Raw genomic sequence first — 27,500 nt, 5'->3', positions numbered from 1 at the left:
GGCAAAAACAGGCTCGGGTGCGAAGGGGTTAAGAAAAGGAGACCTGTGCAGTCAGTAAGTCTGTAAGCAGCACCAACAAGCAAACTGTGCTTCACAACCTAGGAAAACATTTGTTAACAAAGTAGACAACCCCTTTAAATTTGAGCTTGTCAGAATGAAAATGTCGCACAATATAAAGGAATAATGTTAGAGAACAGGAAAAGCTGAAGGGTTGTCTAACATCAGATGAGTGATATTTAGATTTGTGGGAAAAGTCAGTTCAGAGTTTCTACTCGTTTTGTGCTTTGCAGTTAAGTGGGTGGTACAAATCCATAACTGCCAGCCTTCCGTGTATGTGTACATAGATGGCTGTCAGTCAATGATTATGACTTCAACTTTACTGTAACCCAAAAAGAGCAGGGATTTCAGTGCATAAAATTCAGATTTTTTTTTTTTTCCCTTACAACTATGTCTCCATCCGTTAATCTCTTCTAGCACTGTAACATGCTGCCGGCAGATCAGACTTTTTTTTGTAGCAGATTGATAACCATATAGTTAAAATGCAGTTTACAGTGTTGTAGATTTCTAGACTAAGTGGCGTTTTGTAAGTATTTATGACTTGTTGGAATCACTACCATGACATTGATGGCCATAATGTAAAATGAATTAACTATGAACTCCTATAAACGTCCCGGCATCCAGAGAAGTGTTTGGATTGCATAACCTTTTCCTTTGCAATATTCTCTTGTATTAGAAGTTTTGGACAAGGTAGCTGTCAAGTGCAGGTTGTTGTCATACTTGTCATTCTTGGCCAAACATTGAATGTTGTCTGACCTTGATTTGATCTGATTATTAAACTTTCATATTTCTAGGAGTGCTTTTCATAAATCATGTTTTATTTGTCTCTAAGCAACCCGAGTTACTTTCCCTTCTGAAATTTATACTAAGCATAGTAATAATCTAATAAAGCCTTTCTGAGCATTTACATTGATCTGCATGCAGTAGTGCCAGATTTTCTAATCTTATAAGACCCAATGAACAAACAAAAGCAAAATGAACGTACTAATACTGGTTGATTTAACCCCTACACGACGTATATGTACGACACATGTCAGAAGGACAGGTATGAGCCCACCCCATACCCTGCAGTTGATGGCTGTGTATTACAGGCAAGACCTGGCACTAGCAATCACCAGTGGAGCTGTGCTCTGCCTGCAATTGTTAGCTTGTTAAATGCCACTGTCAGTCTCTGTCAGCGGCATTTAACACATGCCACCATGCATGCGTGTCATTTTCTCCACCCATCGGCGCACCTCTGACGTGATCACGGGTCACCCAAGGGTTGTCATGACAGCCGGGGGTCAGCTGATAAGCCATGTTCCTGTCATTATGGAGCTTCTTGGAAACCCTGCCTGTGGCCGGGCTTCACAGGTTCAAAGGAGACCGTGATTTTGCATTGCTGTATATAGCACAAGCAATTGGACGATTGCATCTTAATGTAACCTAAGGGGACTAACAATAACAGTGAAAAGTAAAAAAAATAAAATAAAAGCTCAAATTATCACCTTTTTCCCCCCAATTAAAAATGGATATTACAAGAATAAAAAAAAATTACACATATATGGTGTCGCCACATTCAGAAAAGTCAGATCTACCAAAACATAAAAACAATTAACCAGATCAGTAAACACTGTAAGTGGAGAAAATTCAAGAACGCCAAAAATTTTTTTTTAATCTCCGCAGTTACGCGAAAAAGGCTGTGACAAGCGATCAAAAAGTCACATCTATCCCAAAGTGGTACAAATAAAACCGTTGTCTCCCACTCAAAAAGAAAACCCCATCACACAGCTTCATGGGCTAAAAAAATAATAAAAAAAAAGTTATGAGTCTCAGAAAATGGTGACACAACCAAAATTTTTTTTTTCTTTTGGTGCAAATTTCTGATTTTTTTTTTCCCAACGAAAATGATAAAAACTGCACGTTCAGCATTGCCGTAATTGTATTGATGAGGAGAATCATATTACAGGGTAATGTTTACCACAAGATGTGCACCTTGAAAACTATTTCCAAAAAAAACAATGTCCGAATTGTTTTTTTTTCACAATTTCACTGCACTTGGAATTTTTCCCCATTTTCCAGTGTACTATGTGGTGAAATAAATGGTGTCATTAAAGCGTACAACTGGTCCCACACAAAACAAGCCCTCATATGTCTATGTAGACAGAAAAATGAGTTATGGCTCTGGGAAGAACAGGAGGAAAAAATGGAAATGCAAAAAACAGAAATTGGCCTCAGCGTAAAGGGATTAAAGTGAACCTGACAGCTGACACTTGCTGCCCAATCCATGGGCAACATGTATAAAGCACTGGCTGGACGATTTCAGCCATGTATGTTTGTATCTGGAACACTGCGGGCCATTCTGATAGACATAGTTTAATAGCTGCCAGGGGCCGAGCTGTATAGGTGATTAGTCAAGAAGGTTAATCTCAGGCAGCTTTGACGCATGCCAAGCCCTCCGGTTCTAGTGGAGCGATGGGTTTCTCCCTTCCTGCATGTATACGGAGAGACCTGACAGTCATTGGCAGTAGGTGGGGAGAAGCTGCTGGGGTCTCGCCTTCTTGACTTGTCTTCCATGCAGCTTTTAAAGTATGTATTTTTTATGAAACGCTGCACCATTTCACAACCAGACATACATGGCTGAAGTCATATAGCCAGTGCTTGATACATATTGCCCATGCATCAGCTTTCCCTTGAAGCTTCCCTTAAAACGGTGTCAGAGAACAACACAAAGTTCATGCATGAAAGCACTGAGACTTTTTTATACTGATGGCTTAGGCTGGGTTCACATTGCGCTGTGGGCAATGTGCTGACGGCATCTGTTCCATAGCGGCACTAATGCTGTGTAACAGATGCGTTAACGCACCCATTGCCCGCAATAACAGTAGCGCATCCTAACGCATGCCAAAAACGGCATGCCTTAGCAATGATGCTTTACTTCATGACGCACCCTCGAACACGGTCTACAGCGTCTGAGGGTTCGTCGGGTCTAGCGCACAGCGAACGGACGCGTTCACTGTGCATAGACCTGTATGAGCTAACGCATGGTAACGAACTGGTACCATGCGTTAGCGCAACGTTAGCGCTATGGTCACAAATTATGTCAAAAATGAGTATCCGTTTAACGGATCCATTAAACGGATGCCCCTAACGCAATGTGAACCTAGCCTTATATTTAGGATAGGCTACTAACAACCGATCAGTGGGGATTCAACTCCCAGAACGCCCATTGGCTAGAAGGCTTAAAAAGGATGCCAAAATTATCCAGTTTGGATTATACATTATTTTAGCGGTTTCCCTAAGTGTGCAGTTTTTTCCTTATTTTTTTTCATCCGTCTTAAGGTCAAAGAGCTATGGGCCTTTTTATTTAGTCTTATTTTTTTTATAATTTTTACCAAGGGTGTGTGACTGACTGGATTCTCTGTAGGCATGTCTTTGGGCTACTCTGTATTATTACCCTGGGATCAACACCTCCATGGTAAAAAAAAAATAGAACATAATGACTAAAATTGAAAAGGTCCATTGCTCTAGAAATGGCTAATTTAAACTGAAATCTAATGAAAGTTATTACTTAGGCTGGTTTCACATTAGCGCTTTTTAAGCGCACGCACGGCCGGGGGTAGCTCCGCCTCCGAGCCGGCTCTCTGCCCGGCGTGCCCGCCCCTTGCTTGTAGCGCCGCCTCCTAGCGCACAGCGGCCCCTGCGATCGGCGCACCCTATCTTTAGCATAGGGTGCGCAGATCGTGCGCAGGCCGTGCGCTAGTAGCGCTTTGACCTGCGCTGCGCACTTTTGACGGTGCGCCGTGCGCGCCAAAATCAAACTTTTCGGATTTTGGCGCGCACGGCGCACCGTCAAAAGGGCGCAGCGCAGGTCAAAGCGCAACTAGCGCACGGCCTGCGCACGATCTGCGCACCCTATGCTAAAGATAGGGTGCGCCGATCGCAGGCGCCGCTGTGCGCTAGGAGGCGGCGATACAAGCAAGGGGCGGGCACGCCGGGCAGAGAGCCGGCTCGGGGGCGGAGCTACCCCCGGCCGTGCGTGCGCTTAAAAAGCGCTAATGTGAAACCACCCTTAGTCCTTTTCAGACCTATTTAATTTGCAGTAGGGTTAGGCCCGAAATATCACTTTATCCCGATTGTGGGTTTTTTTTTCCCCTGAACGCAACATTGTCCAATCAATGATCAGAAAAAATGCCCAAGTTTGCGAATAAATTGGATAGAAAACTCATGTATTAGATATGAACACTGAAAGAAAGGAGCTACGGTCTTACTGAGTATAATCGTAAAATATTGTTTTATTGAAATGCATTTAAAATACAAAATATTAAAAACACAAAGGCTGCTAATTCATGTACGGGAAAAAACAGACTGGCAAGATAAAGTGCATAGTGCTAAATCACAATCCACTAGTGCAGTATATTAAATAAATCTGTCAGTATATAGAAGTAGTACATTGAATTATCACCACACTTACTGGCCTAACATGAAAGGGCTGGCTAACGCCTAACACAGGAGTGGCCTGTAGTGATAAATGTCACTAAACTAATAAGAACAAGGCTACCTCAACCCTGTTTCAAAGCTTAAAAAGCTTGAGGACAGAAAAGGTACTCACAAATGGTTGTGTCAGTCTGGATAAGCCCCAACGCACATTTCGTCACAACTTTTTCAAAAGAATTTTTTATTTTAAATTCATTTCAATAAAATATTTTAGGATTATACTCAGTTAGCCCTTAGCGCCTTTCTTTCAGTGTTCATTGTCAAAGGGATGCAGTAAACCAAAAATGGGTGTTACTATTTAAGAAATATATAACATAACAAATTTTATATTTCATAAGTAACTATGTGCCAGTTTCATCTCATGAACTACTGCTTAAAGTATTCTCACATATATACATGGCCAAATTCTATGCAGAGTTTTATCAGACAGCACTCGGACCAATGTTATACTATTGGGCAGTGCAGATTTGTAATTTTCTCCTACTGATTCATTATGAGAAAACAATCACAACATGCTACGTGTTCATCTGATAATCTAATCATACGCCTCCATACAAGTCTATGGGTGTTAGTGAAACATTGGACTGCACTCGGATGTCATGTGAGTGCAGTCCGATTACCGCAGACAAAAAGAGAATGGAGAAATTAAGATTTCCATCTTCTCCGCACCTGCAAGGGAATTGGATCACACTAAGGTGACTCAGGTCAAACTCTGAAAGTGTTTGATCTGAGTCACATTAGCATATTCTGCCTGATTCTCTTGCATGAGAGAATCGACGGCCGTCTGAGCATACCTTTATCAGGAGAGTATGACTTTCCCTTCATTGCCTTCACACTCAGACCATGTGGGTCTCTTCATTGTAGTTTGAGGCTGTGTGCCCACGTTGCGTTTTTTAAGCGTTTTGGAAGTGTTTGTGCCAGATCAGACGCTTCAGAAATGCTTAAAATAAGCTTCCCATTAAATTCAATGCATTTTTGGCTTTTTGTGCCAATGCATGCTTTTTTTTTTCGCTCAGAAAATGTTTAGCGGCTAAAAACGCAGCATGCTCATTATTTTCCGCATAGCTCCGCGTTTTTAGTTGTTTCCATTGTTCCCAGAAAACACGCGGTTTTTGTGCAAAAATCGCGCAAAAAACGTGCGGAAATAAAACGCGCGTTTTCTGGGAAGGAGTCCGGTTTTCTGATCGTTTTAAAACGCTGACGCTAACATAGCCTGAGAGTCATTGAAATACCAGTATTTCACAACTCCTATAAATAGCAATGATGGTAGCCACGGTCATGTATGACCACCTCTTCTACTTTTTCCTATAGTGCTACACATGATTCAGAGGAGCCTTATGATGCCAGTATAGAGGGTTCCAGACATGGCCACACAATGCACCGTTTTTACTTGCCCATCCCTGCTCTTGCTTTACATGCCATTCCACTCTGACATGAAAATATACATGTGAGCAGCCTCCAGACACAGACAAGTTATGTATGTGACCAAGAAAGATGGGGCATGTGAGCAGCCTCCAGGCATAGACAAGAAGGTTGGAGGCTGCACAGAATGAAATGTGGCCTCCAAACTACAAATCGTGCACTGCTTTTTTAAGACTTTAAAATCGACTTGTCATTTGCCATAGATATTTTTGTAACCTGTGAAAATTTTGATAATCTGCTTAATTAGATGCTGATCTTTATCTGTACCTCTCCATTTCTAAGATATAAATCGCTGTTACCTGCATATGGACCTTCAGAATACTTCCATAGAGAAGAATCGAGGATCTGATAACACAGCATTTAATCTTAATTATTCCAGACATATATTTTCAGTAGGTCAAGAACCATAAACTATTGTTCATATGAATCTGAACGTTGATGCTTGAATTTGTTTGTGAATTGTTAAATGGCTGCTGTTTACCTCTTATATCAGCTTCTACAGGTTATTGTCTGCTATCTTTAAAGGAAAGGGATGCAGAGCCACTGAACAATCAATGTTTGCCAATATGTTGATTACCCATTGTATAAGTCCATGAAGCTTGTTGACCTGCAAAACAGTGCAAACTAAGCACATTGATTAAATGCTCAAACAGTGAAAGTTAATCTAATCCTAACTCTTCCCTGACCTGTGGATAATGACCTGAATCACAGATATGGGTATTAAAAGGGATTTTTATCCTTCTGCAAAAAGGAGCGATGCTACAGAACAACAGCCATGACACCATGGCTCTATCAAGAGGATTACAGATGTGACATTCGACAGGTTGCCATCTTAATGGACCATGCCCATAGCTGAAAGAATACAGATCTGTTCCATTGACCATCACTGAACCCATGGAGACACCTGAGGAAGCCAGGGTGGGACCCTCTGGTCTCCTAGCCCCATGGAGACATTCACAAAACCCATTTTAGGACCTACCGGTGACTTGGCCCCATGGAGATGTTTGGAGAAACCAGGTTGTGACCTTCCGTTCACCTGGCAATGTGCCTCAATAGACTGTCAGCTTCCTAAGCTTGATGTTACCTCCTCTCTGTGGTTGCCCTTCAAAAACAGACTGCCACTGGTGGGTTTGTCGACCCTGGAAGCCCCGAAGTCGCAGCTGCTCTATTCCTGGCGAGTCAGCGAAGGAGTGAGACTCTGTAATTTTAGTTATTTAGCTGGGACTGTTCTATATGTTGTCTGTCGTTGGTTCAATAAAGTATAGCCACACTGTTTTACCCTCACCCTGTGTTGTTTGAGTAGTATTATGTTCATAGGGAAAGGAGCGCGGGCGCTCAGTGAAATGAGCTCTGGTCCATGCAGCGGACGAGAGCACCCACTGACCCTCATGTCTCTACAAAACTCATACCCACTTAGCTAAAAATATTACATTTGTACACTGGGAAGAGCGGGACATATCTAAGGAATGGATAGGCACAGGAACAAAAGAAAAACAATCCCAGATTCAGGAGAAGTGCAGAACTTATAGTATATATAAAAAAAAAAAGTTACACATTTGTGGCAATTTATGCTATTACCTGTAAGCTTGTTTGAGCAGATGAGTGAAGGAGTCCCTCTTCAAAAGCTAAGCAGGAAATGTAAGGTTCACCTCTGTGGTTTCCTCCTTGTCTCCAGGTATCTATGTTTGAGGTTTGCACTGGGGTCGAACATTGATTTTGTAGTCTCTGGTTGCCTTCTCTAGTGACTTAGTCATTGATTGGGCCAGTCAGTGTGCTGAGGTGGTGTGCATTCTGAAGTGTCAAGATGGACTTGAAGAAATATTGCGTTTTTATTACCCACCAATTGCTGTATTGTACCTCACATAAGCATACAGACCCTTTCTTGACCTAAATCTATAGGTGGTGCTCGTCTTCCCAATTTTAAGGGGTAATTCCAGGCTACTGCATTGCTTAGGATTCTAGACTGGCACTTTCAGGCTGATGATAAACAGTGGGTGGGGGTTGTAACAGGAGCGTTTAGATGTCCCTTTAAGGCATCTGCTGTGGTGTTCTGTGGAATCATTGATTATTGTCAATTGTAATTTAACTGGAGACACACTTAAAATATGGCACACTTTGAGAAAGAAGGGGTTCCCAGATAGGAATATTAGCCCACTTACATAATTGTTTTTCAATCCATCCTTTCTCCCTGATTACTTGCGCTGATCTTTTCTCAGTCGGAGAGCAGTGGAGGATACCCGATTGTTTCAGGTGCTAGAAAACGGGGAGTTGCCTTCTTTTGTCTCTAAACAGGCTAAGTTTCCAAATGAGAAAATTAGGTGGTTTGAATACTTGCAATTACAATTCTTCCTAGTGACACATAAGTTTTATAACATTTCGTTTTCAAACTTCACCTTTTTTGAGAAATTGTTCGTAGAGGAAAATAAGCCACCACATGCTATATCTGTGATTTATGGGGGATTGAGCAGAGAGGGTGAAGCGGAGAAGTTAACATTCAGCAGGCATGGGAGAGAGACTTAGGGTGTGTGCACACGTTGCGGATTCTGCTGCGGAATTTTCCACGCGGATTTGGCTAAATCCGCAGGTCAAAAGACCTGCGGTTTATCTGAGGATTTTCTGTGGATTAGCCTGCGGTTTGACACCTGTCACGGAGCAGGTGACAAACCGCTGCGGAATCCGCACAAAGAATTGACATGCTGCGGATTTAAATCCGCGCAGAAAATTCCGCACCGTGGGCACTGCAGTTTTCTATTTTACATAGGTTAATAATGGTACTGTACGATGCAGAAGAAACTGCTGCGGATCCGCAGGGTCAAATTCGCTGCAGATCCGCAGCAGAATCTTCAACTTATACACACACCCTTAGGGATAAGCTTGTCTCGTGAGGAATGGGAAAGGTGGTTTCTCTTCACTCATAAACTTGCTAGCGCTGGGATTGCACAAGAGAAGAACTATAAAATACTTATGAGATGGTATCATTACCCTTCTAAACTACATGCAATATATCCATATGTACTTCATGGAAAAAAAAAAAATCTCTTACTCAATTAAATACAGCTAGAATAAAAATACAATCACTCAATAGCATTGTAAAGCTGGAGCAAGGAGATATATGTAAAATAGGACAATATTGAGAAAGTCGCACAGGAAATTAAATATAGGAAAAAACAACGACCAAAAATCTCACTAAGGAGTATAATAATACAAAATATAATTTATTGGACAATCAATAATAACAGAATGTGTGAGAAACAATGACACGGAAAATCCAAGTCTAATTGTACATGCAGAAAAACACCAAAAGACACACACATATGTAGCGGATGGGGGGAAGAAAAAGAAAAAGAATATAAGGCACATATAGTGCCTAACAGCAAGATAGATATGATTACACTTGCTCATAGCAAAATTGCACATCCCCAGATAAGCCTCATAATATCCACATCACCGGACATGTGTCCATGATAGGTGACAAAAACATAATAAAATTGTAGAATGTTAAAGTCATACCTGATAGAAGTAGGAGGCAAACCGCCGTAGTGTGTGTCCCCCCCGCCGTAGTGTGTGTCTGTTATTATTGATTGTCCAATAAATTATATTTTGTATTATACTCCTTAGTGAGATTTTTGGTCGTTGTTTTTTCCTATATGCAATATATCCAGCAGTTTCAGGGGTTTGTTGGAGATGCGAGAGGGAGGTGGGCTCTACGATTCACATTTGGTGGGAATGCTCTAAGATCAAGCCATTCTGGGAGAAGGTTTTCGACAATTATCAACGAATCAAGGGGAAACCGTGTAGCAAGGTCCCCTCAAATAGCTCTTCTGTCAATTTGACCTTCTTCAATAGGGACTCAGAAGAGAGATATTCTTCGGTTTTGTCTAACAGCAGCACGAATGGTAATCGAATGGTTTTGGAAACTTACAAACCCCCCTGACATATTAGATTGGTATAAGGAATGGTCAATCGGTGTAGAATGGAGGAGCTGTCTGCAGACTGCAATGGAACAAACGATAAATTTAGAAGGATTTGGAGTGGATAGATTTTGTTTCAGGACTCACCTGATTTCCATAATTTGTTCCGCTGACTTTTTCAGTTACATAGGAATTTGCACACTAATATATATGATTTTAAGGACCTCTTTATCCATAACCTTTTTTTTCCCCCTCTTCCCTTGTCTTTCTTTCCTTCTTTTTTTTATCCTATGTCTTTTCTCTGCATAATATAGAGGATACTTCCTCTCTTCAATATCTTGTTGGCGTTCGCCATATGGTTACTGTTATTGTCTACCGTGGTATGTTTGACTTACTGTTGAAAGGTTGTATTCTCATTTTTGAATACTAGATATTTTCTGTGATTCTATATATTATCAGTTTTCATATAATATATTCTTTGTTTGTAAAATGTTTAATAAAATTGATCATAAAGCTGTATTGTGTTATGACAATATAAAAACAGAACAATAAAGATACAAATATTAATTGTGCAGCATTCCTATGTGGTTACGAGTTATGTGTTTTTTATTTATGGGAAATGAATATGAAGTTTCTACTAAGTTCCTTTTGCACCTGCTACTAATAGAACATCAGTTCCTGCTTACGCTCTAACATATCTAGGCCTATGTACACACATTCTGCTAGTGGGTCGTACGCGTGTAGAGTGTTCCTACATTCCAAAGATGGGAGGGACAATGTTCACGGCAGAGTTGTAGGTCAATGATCACTATGTGGAGCTCATATTTTGCACACAGCAAGTACACATAGACTGTTACACAAAGCACCGAACACCGGCTTGGTTCAGTGTGAGATGTGAGCTAAATATTTTCTCCAAAAAAAAGTACAAAAACAGACAAATGCAGCTGCCCAGGGAGTGCCAAAAGGCATATGTGTGTATTGTATGTATGAATTTTGAACGCATTACTGCTATATAGTCTGTACTTCTAGAGATGAGTTACTTAGTGCACAAATTAGCAAATTTGCGTGTGCCCATCTTATTATGATACAGGAAAGATGTATATATTTGTACTGTGTTAGCCAGTAGATAGAAAAATATTCAGAATTGAGAGTCCTCAGTGGTTGATACCTTTTAATGGCTAACTGAAAAGATGGTAACACATTGGAAGCTTTCGAGACTACTCAGTTCTCTTCGTCAGGCTAGACTAATACAAAATCTGAAGAGTCACATATTTATGCACAATACAACACTACACGTCACTTGTCTTATCCATTGCATTTTTTCTAGGCTGTATTGTGCATAAATATGTGACTCTTCAGATTTTGTATTAGTCTAGCCTGAAGAAGAGAACTGAGTAGTCTCGAAAGCTTGCAATGTGTTACCATCTTTTCAGTTAGCCATTAAAAGGTATCAACCACTGAGGACTCTCAATTCTGAATATTTTTCCATCTTATTATGAGAAGACGTACCCCATAAATGGGAATCTACCCTTTCAAATTTAAACTTGCCTCTCCTGAGCAATGAATATAGAAGGAAGCAGAAACAAGGATCCTTATTACACATAGCATAGTCCCATTTTTAAAAGGGAACCTGTCACTAGATTCATGATGTCCAAACTACTGGCATTATGAATAGAGCTTAGGCTAGGTTCACATAACGTTATGGCAGTCCCTTTAAAGGATTGCATTACATTGCGGTATTAACGCAATGTAACACATCCGTTAACGCAGCCATAGACTGCCATAATGTGGCGCATCGCTAACACATGTCAAAATCGGCATGCATTAGCGATGTGCCGTCATGCTGTGAGGAACCCTCGGACACAGTCTACAGCGTTTGAGTTTCCGTCACTGCTAGCGTAGATTGAGAAGCTGCTCTAGCGCGATTGCATAACGCGATCAAAAAATGAAGTAGCGTTAGCGCAGTCCGTTTAACGCATGCGTTGAACGGACTGCTCTAACGCAATGTGAACCTAGCCTTAGCTGCACAATTGTAGCCAGATATGTTTTACTGGCATAGTTTGAAAAGCCAGCCAGGGATTATGAGGGTATGTGCACACCACGCAGCCTGGAAAAATACTCAAAAGAATGAACATGAATAATGTATCTCTATGTAAAAACCATTTGCTCTTCAAATTTTCAACTCTGTAGCCCTAACCATAAGGCTATGTGTAAAAGGTACGTTTTTGGTGCATTTTCTGCGGCATTTTTTCTGCACGGAATTGACCCAAAAACGCTAGGGAATCCTTATGCCAGTAAAGTCCATGAAAATCCTGAAACGCTGTGCACATGATCAGTAATTTTTCTTTCCGGATTGTGCTCTTATCCGCAGCATGTCAATTCTTTGTGCGTTTTTGCTCCATTTTTCACCCATTGACTTCTATTGATTCAGTCAAATATACCGAAAAAAATGCGGGTGTAAAAATGTTTGCGCATTTGCTGAGTTTTTGCTTGCGGTTTTACAGACTTCCTATGGTGTGTCCCATCTTTCATATGTGTATCAGCGTGACAAACACCAGTGCGACAGTTCTGATCGGTAACATTTCCGCCAGTCAGAGCGCTACAGGGTCATGCTGTCAGATGTCAGTGTGACCCAGCAGATGTGCCTGTGACCCGAAATAAAAAATGTACCTCAGGTCACCGGCGTAGACTGATGAGACTACTACTCAGTCAATGCCTGCTGTCACTGTTTACAACCAGAGTAGGCGGCGGCTGATGGGCGTAGTCATCAGCTGGTGCCTGTACTCAAAGTAAAACAAAAATTTAAAATAAAGAAATAAATATTGACGTAAAAATAAAAAACACAGTATTTTCACGTAAAACCTTATCCCTGAAGCCTTTGTCTCCTGTAAAAAAAAAAAAAAAAAAAAAAAAAGTAATTAAATAAAAAAGTGAAAAATCACCATATACTCACCTTAACGCCTAATCCACAATGCCCATGTAACCCGGAAAAGAGAAAAAATAATAAACCACAATATCCCTCACCTATACGGTGTAATCCATAATGTTCCATGACTATTCGGATCACTTGTAGAGCAGTCACATCAGCTGATGCGACTGCTCTACTCCGCAGCCGGCTACACACTCACAGGAGCGTGTAATCACTCCTGCAGTGGGTGCTCTGAGCTGCGGTGAGAAAGTTCACTGGAGTTCATCAGCTGATGAGACCTAGTGACCTCACTCATGGCACCATCCTTTTCTGAGGCTGACGAGAGCTGATGTTTTTAGTCTGGAATGGGACTGATATCCCCTTCTCAGGCGATTAATATCAGCCTGCAGCTTGTCTGCCTAGCCTTTGCTGGTTATTAAATATAGGGGGACTCTACGTAATTCTTTTGCAGTCTCCCATTTTAATATCCAGGAAAGGCTAATATACAGCTGTTAGCTGATATTAATAGCCTGTGACGCTCCATGGTTATTACACCCTCCCCAGGCTATATACATCTGCCCCCAGCCATCTGCTTTCCCTCTGCTAGTTATGAAAATTAAACCGGACCCATGACATTTTTTCAGAAAAATAATCCTTTATTAATTAAATACTTGTACAGTAAGTGGCACGCACACTGTACTAATTGTATTTCTCACTGACCTCTATAATATAATGCTACAAGCCTCACTCTGTCCGAAGCCTTTATAGACTGCGCAAGCGTGATGCACCTGCGCAGGCTGGCTCCAGACAGAAGAAGGCATACAGCGGTTACAGGTAAGAGGAGTGTGTATGGCGTCGGAGATCACGGTACGTGTAGACACTGAATGCATGCCACGATCTCCGGCTCCATACTTACCTGACCGGGAGGAGTGTTGCCACGGCTCTTCTCTTCTCGCCGGAGACCGGGGCAGGAGTGCGATGTCAGAATCGTTCATGCGCATAGCGCTATCCGGCGCCATTTTACTGAAGACATTTGCAGTGTGTCTTCAGCAATATGGCTCCAGACAGCGCGGTATGGGCATGCGCGTACCCCGGAGCCGCACTCCTCCCCCGGCCTCCTGCAGAATGGGACAGCGCTGGAACACAGGGAAGAAAGGTGAGTATAAATGTTTTTGTTTTTTTTTTTTGCATATGTGCAGTTTAATAGGGGTGAGGGGGGACCATACATATCAGGATAGGGGGGTGAGAGGTAGCATGCATACCAGGATAGGGGGTGAGGGGACCATGCATATCTGTATTGGGGGGGTGAGAGGGCCATGCATGCCAGGCTAGAGGGGGTGAGGGGACCATGCATTTCAGGATTGGGGATGAGGGATACCATGCATACCAGGATTGGGGATGAGGGGACCATGCATACCAGGATTGGGGATGAGGGGACCATGCATACCAGAATTGGGAGGTAAGGAGTGCCATGTATTCCAGGATTGGGGTGTGAGGGGGTACCATACATCCTACGATAGGGTTGAGGGGTGACCATGCATACCAGGATTGGGGGTGAGGGGTGTCATGAAGAGGGGTTGTATGACCTTTGGCCGGCACACGGCTATCACATGTGCAGGGCGGCTTATCTTAGTGATCACACCGCTGCCTACAATGTGATGAAAACAGCAAGCTAGTCTTGCCCTAACAATTTACCGCAGGGACTTATTGTAGGTATTGCTGCCACAATATGTCACGAACTGCAGGGATTAATGTATAATCCCACTTTCCAGTTCTACTTTGGAACTTGCAGCTGTCTGGCGCCCCCTTTATCCTCAGGTCAGTCAGGGAACTGCACCTAGGATAATTAGTCGCCAGACGGGCTACTTGTTGTGCACTGGCTATTAGACCCGCTTGGACATCACTAAAGGGGCTGGTTTGTGGCAGTCCTCCCCCTGCTTTCAGAGTTACAATCTGGCTAAGATAACTATAATAATCATATCTTGCAGAGGGTACCTCATATAGGAACACAAATAGTATCATCTTATTCAGCTTGTCGCTGGCGTTCATTCAAAACCAAGCACAAAGCATTGGGCTGCCCCGGCTGCACAGGAATCCACTTCTCAGATTTCGCTGAAGCTAGAATTTGGAAAAACACAGGCTAAATAGTCCCGTTGAAGAACGTCCCGGATATGTAGTTTTCGTATTTCTAGCATAAATTCATGTCGCTTTATGACCAGATGATTAGGTTCCAATTATAGTCTATGAGAAGTCAGAGCACATGGGAAGACAAAGAGGCACCCTGCTGGGAGGAGGGAAATCACTCACTGGTATCTCAGGTTACAAGGAATGTGTGTGGAGGCTGAGGGGGGAGAGAGTGGGGTGGACAGTGTCACAGGCTCTCAGTGAGAGAAAGTTGCAGGCATGACAGGCAAGGGAAAGGAACAGGGGGGTCAAGCCCTCACAACTGGCATAGCGGAGTTCAGTATGTGAATTGAATAGAAGATTCTGGAATGTTCCAGTAGGTGTGATAACAGGGAAAAATACATGATACTTTACATAATCGTTACAAGGGGACCATGCATACCAGGATGAGGAATGGGGTGCCAGGCATACCAGGATTGGGGGGGTGAGGGGGACCATACCTTCCAGAATAGTGATGAGGGGTCCATGCATTCCAGGATAGAGATGAGGGGGCCATGCATAACATTATAGAGATGAGGGGGCCATGCATAGCAGGATAGGGATGAAGGGGTACCATGCATACCAGGGTAGGGATGAGGGGGCCATGCATAGCAGGATAGGGATGAGGGGGTACCATGCATACCAGGATAGGGATGAGGGGGGCCATGCATAGCAGGATAGCGATGAAGGGGTGCCATGCATGCCAGGGTAGGAGGGGGGGGCAGCACATACCAGGATGGGAGACCATATACCAATAAAAATGTAGAATGGGTTCATAGCTAGTCTTTATATATATCTATTCTATGTGTACATGCTGTATGTAATCTTATCTATTCTATGTGAATATCTATTCTACCTTGTCGGGTCACTCTGCGATTTTACGGTATGTGGTAGATGAAATGTCGGGTTTTCAAGGACATGGATGTGTAAAAATCGGACCGCACTTGCACCTGGTCTGAGTGATGTGCAATTTTTTTTTCTCGCACCCATTGACTTACATTGGCGAGTCTAATCTGATATATGAGGACAATCGCAGCATGCTACGATTCTGTATTCTCGGTGTGTTTATTTAACTTTTTACTTTCAGGTTTAGTAATGAGGGGGTCTGGCTGACACCTCTTCATTACTAAACCTTGGGCTTGGTGTCAGCGATAGCTGCTGACACCAACCCCTAAACCCATTACGCCAATGCGTCTGCACCAGGGTGTCTGGAGGATCCTATGCTAAGTTGCAGAATTGGCTCTTCAAATATGAAGTGCCATTTCTGGGGCAGCTAAGAGCTGGTAATTTTAGCCTGGGATGTATTAAGTATTAAGAAAAAGGTGTTGAACGAGGAAATTACACCACAAAACTTTTTTTTTTCCTTTTTTAAAATATCTTTAGCTCCAAAAAGTATTCATTGCTATGGAAAAACGCGCGTTTTTTTCCTTTGCGTTTTAGCTGCCAACAAATTCCTAGAGATTCAGAAACGTTGTTGAAATTTCTTCAATCGAATACTCAACATGCCCACATAACCTCACAGTTTCTGGTTTTCAAAAATTCCAAGCAGTTAAAAGAAGTGAGCGGACCATTCTTTAGGGATTTTACGCTCTACTCTTCAGTCACCTCTACACTTTACAATACAAGTCAAGAGGAGGACTGAAACCAATACCGTGCGTCTTTTTGAGCATTTTGCTAGAATTTTTGCTTGAAAACCTCTTTTGCCGTTTCCTCATTGTTAATTGAAGTAAAAAAAAAATAAAACTTCCAGAAAGCGCCAATAAAAATAAGATGCCCCCAAAATGCTACAAATACACTAGAAAAAAACCTGCTCGAGGTCAAAAACAATTGAAAAAGCAGTAAGGAAACATCCAAAAAAGTGCACTAAGTATGTGCATATGGTCTGTAATTGGCAGTGCTTTGGGCGCAGCACATGTCCGCTACGTCCAAAGCGCTGCTTGCTATTGAACTCAGGTGAATCTGCATATGTTCGCTGTACAGTGCGGATTCACTGCGTCCAATACATTGTACGGGTGAAATTTATCTTGCAGATATAAAAAGACATGGGGCGGTCTGGAAAGGCGTGCCGCATGTGAATCTCTGCAGGTAGGCCACAGGTGTCTCTGGATGCATAGCGGACATGGGATTTCTTGAAATCCCATCCACTATGCTGTAACATTTAGACACTGCGGGTTGGACGCTGCTGAAGTACGCAGCGTCCAACCCACAGTGTTTACTGACCGTGCACATGTTTTCTAAAACGTCTGCCTCTTGAAAAATTTGAGTAATACTCAAAAAGAAAGTAGAAGCAAAAGCGTTTAAGTAAAATATCATAAATGTTTATTGAGAATTAATGATGATAGATAAAATCACTAAAAAGGATTCAATGATTATACTTAAGGAGAGCGTGACAGCAAGTGCCACATTACTCCAGGGAACACGCAGGATGATAGGATAAATAAATAGAAATAACAAAATTAAATGAAACCAATTACAGTTGTGTTCATGCCCCGGCAGAATATTTGTTTTTTTTTTGCCTTTTTTCAGAGAATATGAATGATAACACCAAAACTTTTTCTCCACTCATGGTTAGTGGTTGGGTGAAGCCATTTATTGTCAAACTACTGTGTTTTCCCTTTTTAAATCATAATGACAATCCAAAACATCCAAATAACTCTGATCAAAAGTTTACATACCCCATTTCTTAATTCCGTGTATTGCCCCAACATCAATGACAGCTTGAAGTCTTTTGTGGTAGTTGTGGATGAAGTTTTTTATTTTCTCAGATGGTAAAGCTGCCCACTCTTCTTGGAAAAAAGCCTCCAGTTCCTGTAAATTCCAGGGCTGTCTGGCATGAACTGCGCGCTTGAGATCTCCCCAGAGTGGCTCGATGATATTGAGGTCAGGAGACTGAGATGGCCACTCCAGAACCTTCAGTCCTGCTGTAGCCAATGACAGGTCCACTTGGGCTTGTGTTTTGGATCATTGTCATGTTGGAACATCCAAGTACGTCCCTTACGCAGCTTCTGGACTGACAATTGCAAATTTGCCTTATTTATATGGCTGCAACCATATAAATAAGTAGGTAAGAGACCTTTGTATGGCAATAGAGTTTGAACACAAGTGCGTAAAAAGTAGAAGCAAAAGAAAGACCAAACATCTCAAACCTCAATGTATAATAGACATTGAAGAGAATAAATAAATAAATGCTCCTGAGTACAATCTAGTGGTGTGGGTGATGATTTTTTGGAGCTCTTAAAAAGAAAGGGAGAATGGGTCATTCTCGCACTGGTAATTGTGTATTTCACGAATATGGGATTTACTTTAATGATAATTAAAACATTTCATTTTCACTGATGTTGATCTAAATCAAGCACAAACCTTTCATAGCCTGCTTCATCTTACAAATGAGGCACATCCATTTATTCTGCACCGTAAGTGGGTAACCTGTTTTACAAGATTTATGTATTAACATGGAGTGACAGCAAAACGCCCTAAGGAATCTGAGAAAAAGTACGGTAGTTCTAGTTATGATCTGTAAAATGACGTTGCTAGCTTCCTGCCAATTATGGAGAAAATAGATTTCTGTTTTCTGATGTATTGTAATTTATTTTGAACAAAGCTGTACAGCAAATTTAGTTATTTCTAGATTTGGCAATTAAACAGAAAAGTGTTTCCGCATAATTATGGATTCACATTTTAATTTTCAGAGAATAGATTTAGTTCACTAGTCAAGTGCAGAACCATTCTTCAAATACTGTAGGTGCAGCAGGAGAAATTCCATTTTAGATTTGCCAGTTGTATGCTTTCAATGTAATAGTTTACTAATTTTTTAGTTCTTTAAGGGATTTTTTGGTTTTGTGTAAGTAAAGCTTAAAGGGGGTCTCCAACTTTTTAAAATTAAGATCCTTCTATGCATACATCATCAGTGTTATTACATCTATTGCTTGCTCCCTGCCTTTGCCATTCAGCTTTTTGAAAGGGTTAAAGCGCTCATCTGTGCACTGCTGTCTTCAATATCTGCATTGACTTGCAGGCTTGTTTGTTGTTTTGCCTGCACTATACTTTCTATTTAGGTTATTGGGAGGGACAATGTTACAATATCTTGCACCACATTGAGATGATCAAGCATACATGTAATTTTCAGCCTTTGATAAGCCTGTATTAACAGTGGTACAATCTAAACAGCAACAGACTGAAGCAACATGCTTGGATAATACTATGCCCAAATCACTGATCTGTCCTTCTTTTTGAGCCTGCATACACTTTCTATGGAACTAAAATTGATTCCAGATGTGCCTGACCTCTCCCCATGGGAGACCAGGTCTATTTCTGTTTTCAAACAGCAGTTTTACTAATCTTTCCTTTTTTGGGAAGAATATTTGCTATCTTCCAGGACGTCTGGATAAATAAGGGTTTATCTGTCTGTGCAAGCTATGGATCTATTATCTTTCAAAGCTAGTAATGGAATATGACAGCTAATTTTGTTTTGAATTGTGTTAAAATAAAATTCAATTCCTGGAAAAGTTGGGATGTGGGGTAACGCGCTCAGTAGTTTTGTGTTGTTCTTTTATTAATTTAAAGATAGTACATTTTTGCTGTGTTAAACTTGGAGTAAAATATTGCACATAGCTATTTGAACACAAACACAGCCTGTCAATCCACCGTTATGAGAGGCAGGGTGAGGCCGGGATGCACTGTTCGTATACAACTCTGGCAATAATTAAGAGACCACTGCACAGTTTTACAAAAATCAGCTTCTCTATATGTCTGACAGCTATTCCATTCCAGTGTCAGTTGAAATTCAACCAGAGTACACCTCATTCTACTTAGTGTGCTTCTGATAAGGTGATCACCTGAACCAAATCTTATTTAACGAAGGAAAGGCTAAAAAACCCTGCTGTGGTGTTCGCAATCCTCTTTCAATAGGGCAAGCTGGATGGCCAAAGGAGTTGAAAAAGAAAGTCTTGAGTGAGAAAAAGAAGGGTTCAATTCTGGTTTTACTAGCAGAGGAATACAGTGAGCGTCATGTTGCCTCCATCCTTAAAATTTCTAAGACAGCAGTCCATTACAACTAGGTCAAGCAGCAGAGACTGGGGACAACAAAGTTACAGACCAGCAGAGGGCAAAAACGACTCTCCACTGACCGGGATGACCATCATCTTATTCGAATGTCACTCAGCAACTGCAGGATGACATCAAGTGACCTACAAAAGGAATGGCAAAAGGCAGCTGGGGTGAAGTGCACGGCAAGAACAATTCGTAACAGGCTCCTAGAGGCAGGGATCAAGTCATGTAAAGCTAGAAAAAAAGCCTTTCATCAATGAGAAGCAAAGGAGAGCCATGCTTAAGTTTGCCAAAGTCCATAAGGATTGGACCATAGTGGACTGGAGTAAGGTAATCTTCTCTGATTAGTCTAATTTTCAGCTTTAATAAATTTTATTTCTATAGCGCCGACATATTCCGCAGCACTTTACATTTCAGAGGGGACTTGTACAGACAATAGACATTACAGCATAACAATAATCACATAGGTCGTAACAGATACCAAGAGGAATGGGGGCCCTGCTCGCAAGCTTACAATCTATGAGGAAAAAAGGGGAGACACGAAAGGTGGGTGGTAACAGTTGCCCTGATTGTATGGACCAGCCATAATGTTAAGTGTGTAACAGTACAGATGCAGAGGGCTAATGGATGCATAAAGCATGTGGGAACATAATGCGGGGAACCTGGTTATGGTAAAAACTTTTGGCTGTGCTACATAGGGATAGATTAGGTTAATGTGTTGAGGCAGTAGGCCAGTCTGAATAAATACGTTTTCAGGGCATGCTTAAAATTGTGGGGATTGGGGACTAATCGTATTGTCCTGGGAAGTGCATTCCAAAGAATTGGCGCAGCACGTGTACAGTCTTTGAGACGGGAGTGGGAGGTTCTGATTATTGAGGATGCTAGCCTCAGGTCATCAGCAGAACGGAGGGCGCGGGTAGGATGGTATACTGAAACAAGGGAGGAGATGTAGGGTGGTGCTGAGCTTTGCCCAACACCTGGTCATCTAATGGTTAGACGGAGACCTGGTGAGGCGTACAAGCCACAGTGTCTTGCACCCACTGTGAAGTTTAGAGGAGGATCAGTGCTGGAATTGGGCAGTTTATTCTTTGCAAAGGACGTATGAATGAAGCCGCATACAAGGTTATCCTGGAAACAGTTGATTCCTTCTTCTCAGGCAATGTTCCCCAATTCTGAGGACTGTTTTTTCCAGCTGGACATTGCGCCATGCCACACTGCTAGGTCAATCAATGTGTGTATGAAGGACCACCACATCAAATCCCTGTAATGGCCAGCCCAATCTCCTGACCTGAACCCCATTGAAAACCTCTGGGATGTAATCAAGAAGAAAATGGATAGTCACAAGCTATCAAAAAAAGAACTACTTACATTTTTGTACCAGGGGAGTGGCATAAGGTCACCCATGAGCAGTTTGAAAGACTGGTGGAAAGCATGCCAAGATGCATGAAAGCTGTGATTAAAAATCATGGTTATTCCGCAAAATATTGATTTCTGAACTCTTCCTGAGTTAAAGCAATAGTATTGTTTCTAAATGATTATGAACTTGTTTTCTTAACATTATTTGAGGTCTCCCACCAAGCATATCTGGGATGTGATTGGTCAGTATATGCTATTAGCAGACTTGGATGATTTGCGTGACCAAGTGCAGTAAGCATGGCAGCACATTCATCAGACAACTATAGCTTCATTAATAGCATGTTGAGATATTTTGAAAGGTCTTTATTATTAAGGGAAAAAGAAATCCAAATCTACATGGTTCTCTGTGAAAAAGTGATTGCCCCCCTAAACCTAATACCTGGTTGGACAGCTCTTAGCAGCAACAACTGCAGTGTAGTGTTTGCGACAACAGTCCATGACTCTTTTACAACTCTCTAGAGGAATTTTGGTCTACTCATCTTTGCAGAATTGGTGTGACTCTGCCACGCTGTAGTGCTTCCGAGCCTGAACTGCCTTTTTATGGTCATTCCCCACAGCATCTCAATCTCATTAAGGTCATCACTTTGATTAGGTCACTTCAAAGTCTTAAGTTTGTTTTTCTTAAGCCATTCAGAGGTTTACTTGCTGGTGTGTTTTGGATCATTGTCCTGCTGCATAACCCAAGTGTGCTTCAGCTTGGGGTCACGAATAGATGGCCAACAATCTCCTCCAGGATTTTTTGGTAGATAGCAGAATTCATGGTTCCATTTACCTCAGCAAGTCTTCCAGGTCCTGAAGCAGCATAACAAAATATTTTACTGTTGGTATGATTTTCTTTTTCTGAAATGCTGTGTTACATCTACACTAGATGTAATGGGACATACATCTTTCAAAAAGTTCAACTTTTGTCTCGTCAGTCCAGAGTATTCTCCCAAAAGTCTTGGGGATCATCAAGATGTTTTCTGGTAAACTGAGACGAGCCTTTATGTTCTTATTGCTCAGCAGTTGTTTTCGTCTTGGAACTCTGCCTTTCATGCCATTTTTGCCCAGTCTCTTTCTTATGGTGGAGTCATGATCACTGACCTTAACTGAGGCAAGGGAACCCTGCAATTCTTTGGATGTTGTTGTTGTGGGGTCTTTTGTGACCTCTTGGATGAGTCGTCGCTGTGCTATTGATGTAATCTTGGTCGGCCAGCCACTTCTTGGAAAATTCACCACTGTACCGTGTTTTTACCATTTGTGGATAATGGCTCTCGCTGTGGTTCGCTTGAGTCCCAAAGCTTTAGAAATGGCTTTATAACCCTTCCCAGACTGATAGATCTCAATTGCTTTATCAACCCTTCCCAGACTGATAGATCTCAATTGCTTTGTTTATCATTTGTTCCAGAATTTCTTTGGATCGTGGCATGGTGTCTAGATTTTGAGGATTTTTTTTGCCTTATTCACTTTGTCAGGCAGATCCTATTTAAGTGATTTCTTGATTGTGAATTTGAACCTGGCTTCCCAAAGATGTGTTAAACCACAGTTAATTTATGGTTTAAGTGGGAGGGAAATCATTTTTTCACATAGGACCCTGTAGATTTGGATTTCTTTTTCCCTTAATAATAAAGACCATCATGTAAAAATTAAATTTTGTGCTTCCTTGTGTTATCTTTGGCTAATAATTAAATTTGTTTGGTGATCTGAAGCATTTAAGTGTGACAAACATGCTAAAGAATAGGAATTCAGTAAGGGGGCAAACACTTTTTCATACAATTGTGTGTATATATGTGTGTGTGCGTATATATGTGTGTGTGTGTGTGTGTGTGTGTGTATGTATATATATATATATATATAATATATATATATATATATATATATACACACACACACACACACACACACACACACGGGAAAAAAGTAAAAAAAAGTATTTAGTCAGCCACCAATTGTGCAAGTCCTCCCACTTAAAAAGATGAGAGAGTCCTGTAATTGACATCATAGGTAGACCACAACTATGCGAGTCAAAATGAGAAAACGAATCTGGAAAATCACCTTGTGTGATTTGGCATGATTTATTTTGCAGATCATGGTGGAAAATAAGTATTTGGTCATTAACAAAAGTTCATCTCATTATTTTGTTATATATCCTTTGTTGGCAATGACAGAGGTCAAATGTTTTCTGTAAGTCTTCACAAGGTTGGCACACAGTGTTGGTGGTATGTTGGCCCATTCCTCCAAGCAGATCTCCTCTAGAGCAGTGAAGTTTTTGGCCTGTCGCTGGGCAACACAGATTTTTAATTCCCTCCAAAGGTTTTCTATGGGGTTGAGATCTGGAGACTGGCTAGGCCACTCCAGGACCTTCATATGCTTCTTACGAAGCCACTCCTTCATTGCCCTGGTGGTGTGCTTGGGATCATTATCATGCTGAAAGATTCATCCATGTTTCATCTTCAATGCCCTTGGTGATGGAAGAAGGTTTGCACTCAAAATCTCACGATACATGGCCCCATTCATTCTTTCAAGTACACAGATCCGTCATCCTGGTCCCTTTGCAGAGAATCAGCCCCAAAGCGTGATGGTGACACCCCCATGCTTCACAGTAGGTATGGTGTTCTTTGGATGCAGCTCAGCATTCTGTCTCCTCCAAACACAGAGTTTTGTTTCTACCAGTTCTACTTTTGTTTCATCACACCATGTGACATTTTCCCAATACTCTTCTGGATAATCCAAATGCTCTCTAGACATGTACTGGCTTAAGCATGAGGACACGTCTGGCACTGCAGGATCTGAGTCCCTGGCGGCGTAGTGTGCTACTGATGGTACAGTGGTCCCACCTCTATGCAGGTCATTCACTAGGTTTCCCCTGTGTGGTTCTGGGATTTTTGCTCACCGTTCTTGTGATCATTTTGACCCCACGGAGTGAGATCTTGCGTGGAGCCTCAGATCGAGGGAGATTATCAGTGGTGTTGTATGTCTTCCATTTTCTTATTATTGCTCTCATAGTTGATTTCATCACACCAAGCTGCTTGCCTATTGTAGACTCAATCTTCCCAGTCTGGTGCAGGGCTACAATTTTGTTTCTGGTGTCCTTCAACAGCTATTTGGTCTTTCCCCATAGTGGAGTTTGGAGTGTGACTATTTGAGGTTGTTGACAGGTGTCTGTTATACTGATAACAAGTTCAAACAGGTGCCATTACTACAGGTAATGAGTGGAGGACAGAGGTGCCTCTTAAAGAAAAAGTTACAGGTCTGTGAGAGCCAGAAATCTTGCATGTTTTTAGGTGACCAAATACTTATTTTACACCATAATTTGCTAAATAAATCTTGCCAAATCCGACAAGGTGACTTTCTGGATTTGTTTTCTCATTTTGACTCCCATAGTTGTGATCTACCTATGAGGTCAATTACAGGCCTCTCTCATCTTTCTAAGTGGGAGAACTTGCACAATTGGTGGCTGACTAAATACTTTTTTTTTCTCCACTGTATATATAATATAAAGTCAGGCAAAGGAGGAAGAATAAGCACGTAACCTGAAATTTGTCCCCTTCAACACGCAGATTTCATGAGTGTTTAGTGCTCTCTAAGGAGTTTTGCTCTTGATGCGTTTTTTAGAGTGTGCTCTGTAACTAGCCTGAAAAACCACTTAAAGGGGTGGTTCGAAGGCAAATAGTTTTTTTCCTAACTCCCTATCTATTTAGTACCATAATCTAAGCTATTTTCACTCAAGGCAGTGCTGTCCCTGAATGTCATCCCTGAATGTCTCCCCCAGGGCCCTGTGCGATGAACGGTCTATTTTCGGTATAGATGAATAGTAATAAGCCTGAAGTAGAGTGGTGTCGCTATACCCGACATGCAGGAGACCAGCACCGCCCCCGCAAGTGACGTCATTGGTCTCGCCGAGTTTATGGTGACACCGCTCTGCAGGGTGGTAATCTTACTGTGAGCTGTTGTTGAACAGCATTTCCTCCCATCTGGAACTACATCCAACAGATGCACTAAAGCGTCTTGCCAAGGGGGCCACTGTCAGGATATCACATCCAATAGATGTACTAAAGCACCTTATCAGGAGGGCGATTATGAATATTCTCATACGCTAAGTATTTTATTACGTTGTTTATTTCTGTTTCAACAAGGGATAAATGTGTGAGGAACTTACTCAGTATGTAAACCTGATGAGCTTACTTGAGGAGAAATACGTAAAATAATAGTACTTTATTTTTTATAAGCTAATGTAACATACTTTGTACACAATAGTACTTTATTGCTTATAAGCTTCTTTGGGTTCAATATAATCTATAGATTTATGTTACCAACTAAAGAGATCCATCTGATTGATTATTTAATCATAGGAACGATTGGCAAACATATGTTGATTCTTATAGCCCTAAACTATCAGAAACGTTGTTACAAGTACTAAGTTATTGCTACATGTATTGGCCTGATGGTTTGTAAGAGAGCATGTTAATATTGAATATTCAAATATTGGCTGGAGTAATTGATTGCAGGGAATTTGTTAGAGCAGTCATATTTTGAAATAACATTATAGTTTCACGTCTCTCATTAGTTTTTATACTCTTGCAGCTGATCTCTCATTTAGGGTCTAGTAGGGAAAAGCAGGATGAGCTGACCCTTCAGTAGGGGCGCCATTTGCTCTTTATTAGTGCGCCAACCTCTGCTGCCAGGTAGGAACTAGACTAGTATATCAGTAGGGTGATTTCCCCCCCCCCCCCAGGCTTCCCCAAACCCTATTATCTCTCTAATATTGCTACATTTTATAGGCCTGACTGTTTATAAGAGAGGTAGTTAGTGTTTGCACTGGTGAATACTGACTGGCGTAATTGACTACGAGGCATTTATGGGAATTTTTTTTTGGTAATATCTCTGGGTTGTCACATGTCTCATTATGAGTTATTCTACTTTTGTAGCTGATTTCTTATATAGGATCTAATAGGGATAAGCAGGATGAGCCAACGTTGAGCGGGAGGTGCCATTTGCACTTCATCAAGGTGCCAACCTCTTCGGCTAGGTTGGAACCAAACTAGTTTATCAAAAGGATGATTCTCCCCATAGCCTCTCTTGAACCCCCTCATTTTTTAAAAAAACATTTAGGTTTGATTTTCACATGAACAATATGAATGTGGGATATTTAGTCTTTAGAATAGAAGTTGATTCTAACCAAACTAGGTTTTAATAGGTAATTCATGAAGGACTTTTTTAATAGTATATTTTCTGTGAATTGGTTTAAAATATGGTATACTTTTTTGTCTCTCTTATCAGTGATTTTTCTGCTTTTGTAATGCTCTGAAGTGTTTAAAAAATGCGCCCTGACCTTCTTCAGGTGTACAGCTGACTCCCACTTACACTTCATAGAATTAGATGTTGATGGATTTTGGCATTACTTTGGGTGATGCATCACATTATTTTAACTGTGTATAAAGTCTGCTCATAAAAAAAAGCTTTTTTTTTTGTTTTTTTAATATAGGAAATTTGCCATGCCAAAAAATGGTTATTGATCTGACAGGTTTAGGTGTTTTCCAGGCATTTAAATTTTTGTGGAAGAGTAGGTAATAATCTAAAGTAATGTTACTTTGCAGTTGAATGCCTTACTCTTTCAGCTCTACAACTCTGATGGTCTCATTTGGACCAGTGATTGGTCACATCATTTTTGCGACCACTGCATCCAATCACACTTCAGCTTTCACCTACCGAGGACACAATTGTCACAGGCAAGTTTGGTGACTGGATGCAGTGTTCACATGAATCACATCATCACTGCAGGATCGGAATGGGCCGGTGGAGTGCTGGCTGATCCATTTAGTAAGTAATGCTTATTTTTGTAGACTGGGTTTTGGATGCTCTGCTCTTGATAAATTATCTCTGGAGTATACTGATTGTGATATTTGTTGTACTCGGATGAAAAATAGATATGGCCGCATTATAATTAATATTTCAAATTCATTAAAACAGGCCTTCAGCACTGTGCCATAGAATAAACCAGGGCCTGCATTTACCTTGACCTGTCGCAAAGAAAATGTATGCCTTCTAGTTCAGGATTCTTCCATTAGTGAAAATAATATTTCAACCTTTATGGCGATAAAGACCTTTCGTAGGATTGATCT

The 27,500-nt window shown here is 41.3% G+C and overlaps 1 protein-coding gene across 4 annotated transcripts in view; it reads left to right on the top strand.

The window, feature by feature from the left end:
• Window positions 1–27,500, top strand: part of OSBPL8 (oxysterol binding protein like 8) — a 423,538-nt gene that overhangs the window by 176,155 nt on the left and 219,883 nt on the right. The window lies entirely within an intron of this gene.

The sequence above is a fragment of the Dendrobates tinctorius genome, unplaced genomic scaffold (assembly GCF_039654945.1).
Source record: "Dendrobates tinctorius isolate UK_male_01 unplaced genomic scaffold, ASM3965494v1 ptg000290l, whole genome shotgun sequence".
NCBI classification, from domain to species: Eukaryota; Metazoa; Chordata; class Amphibia; order Anura; family Dendrobatidae; genus Dendrobates; species Dendrobates tinctorius.
This window is presented reverse-complemented; position numbering and strand designations above follow the sequence as displayed.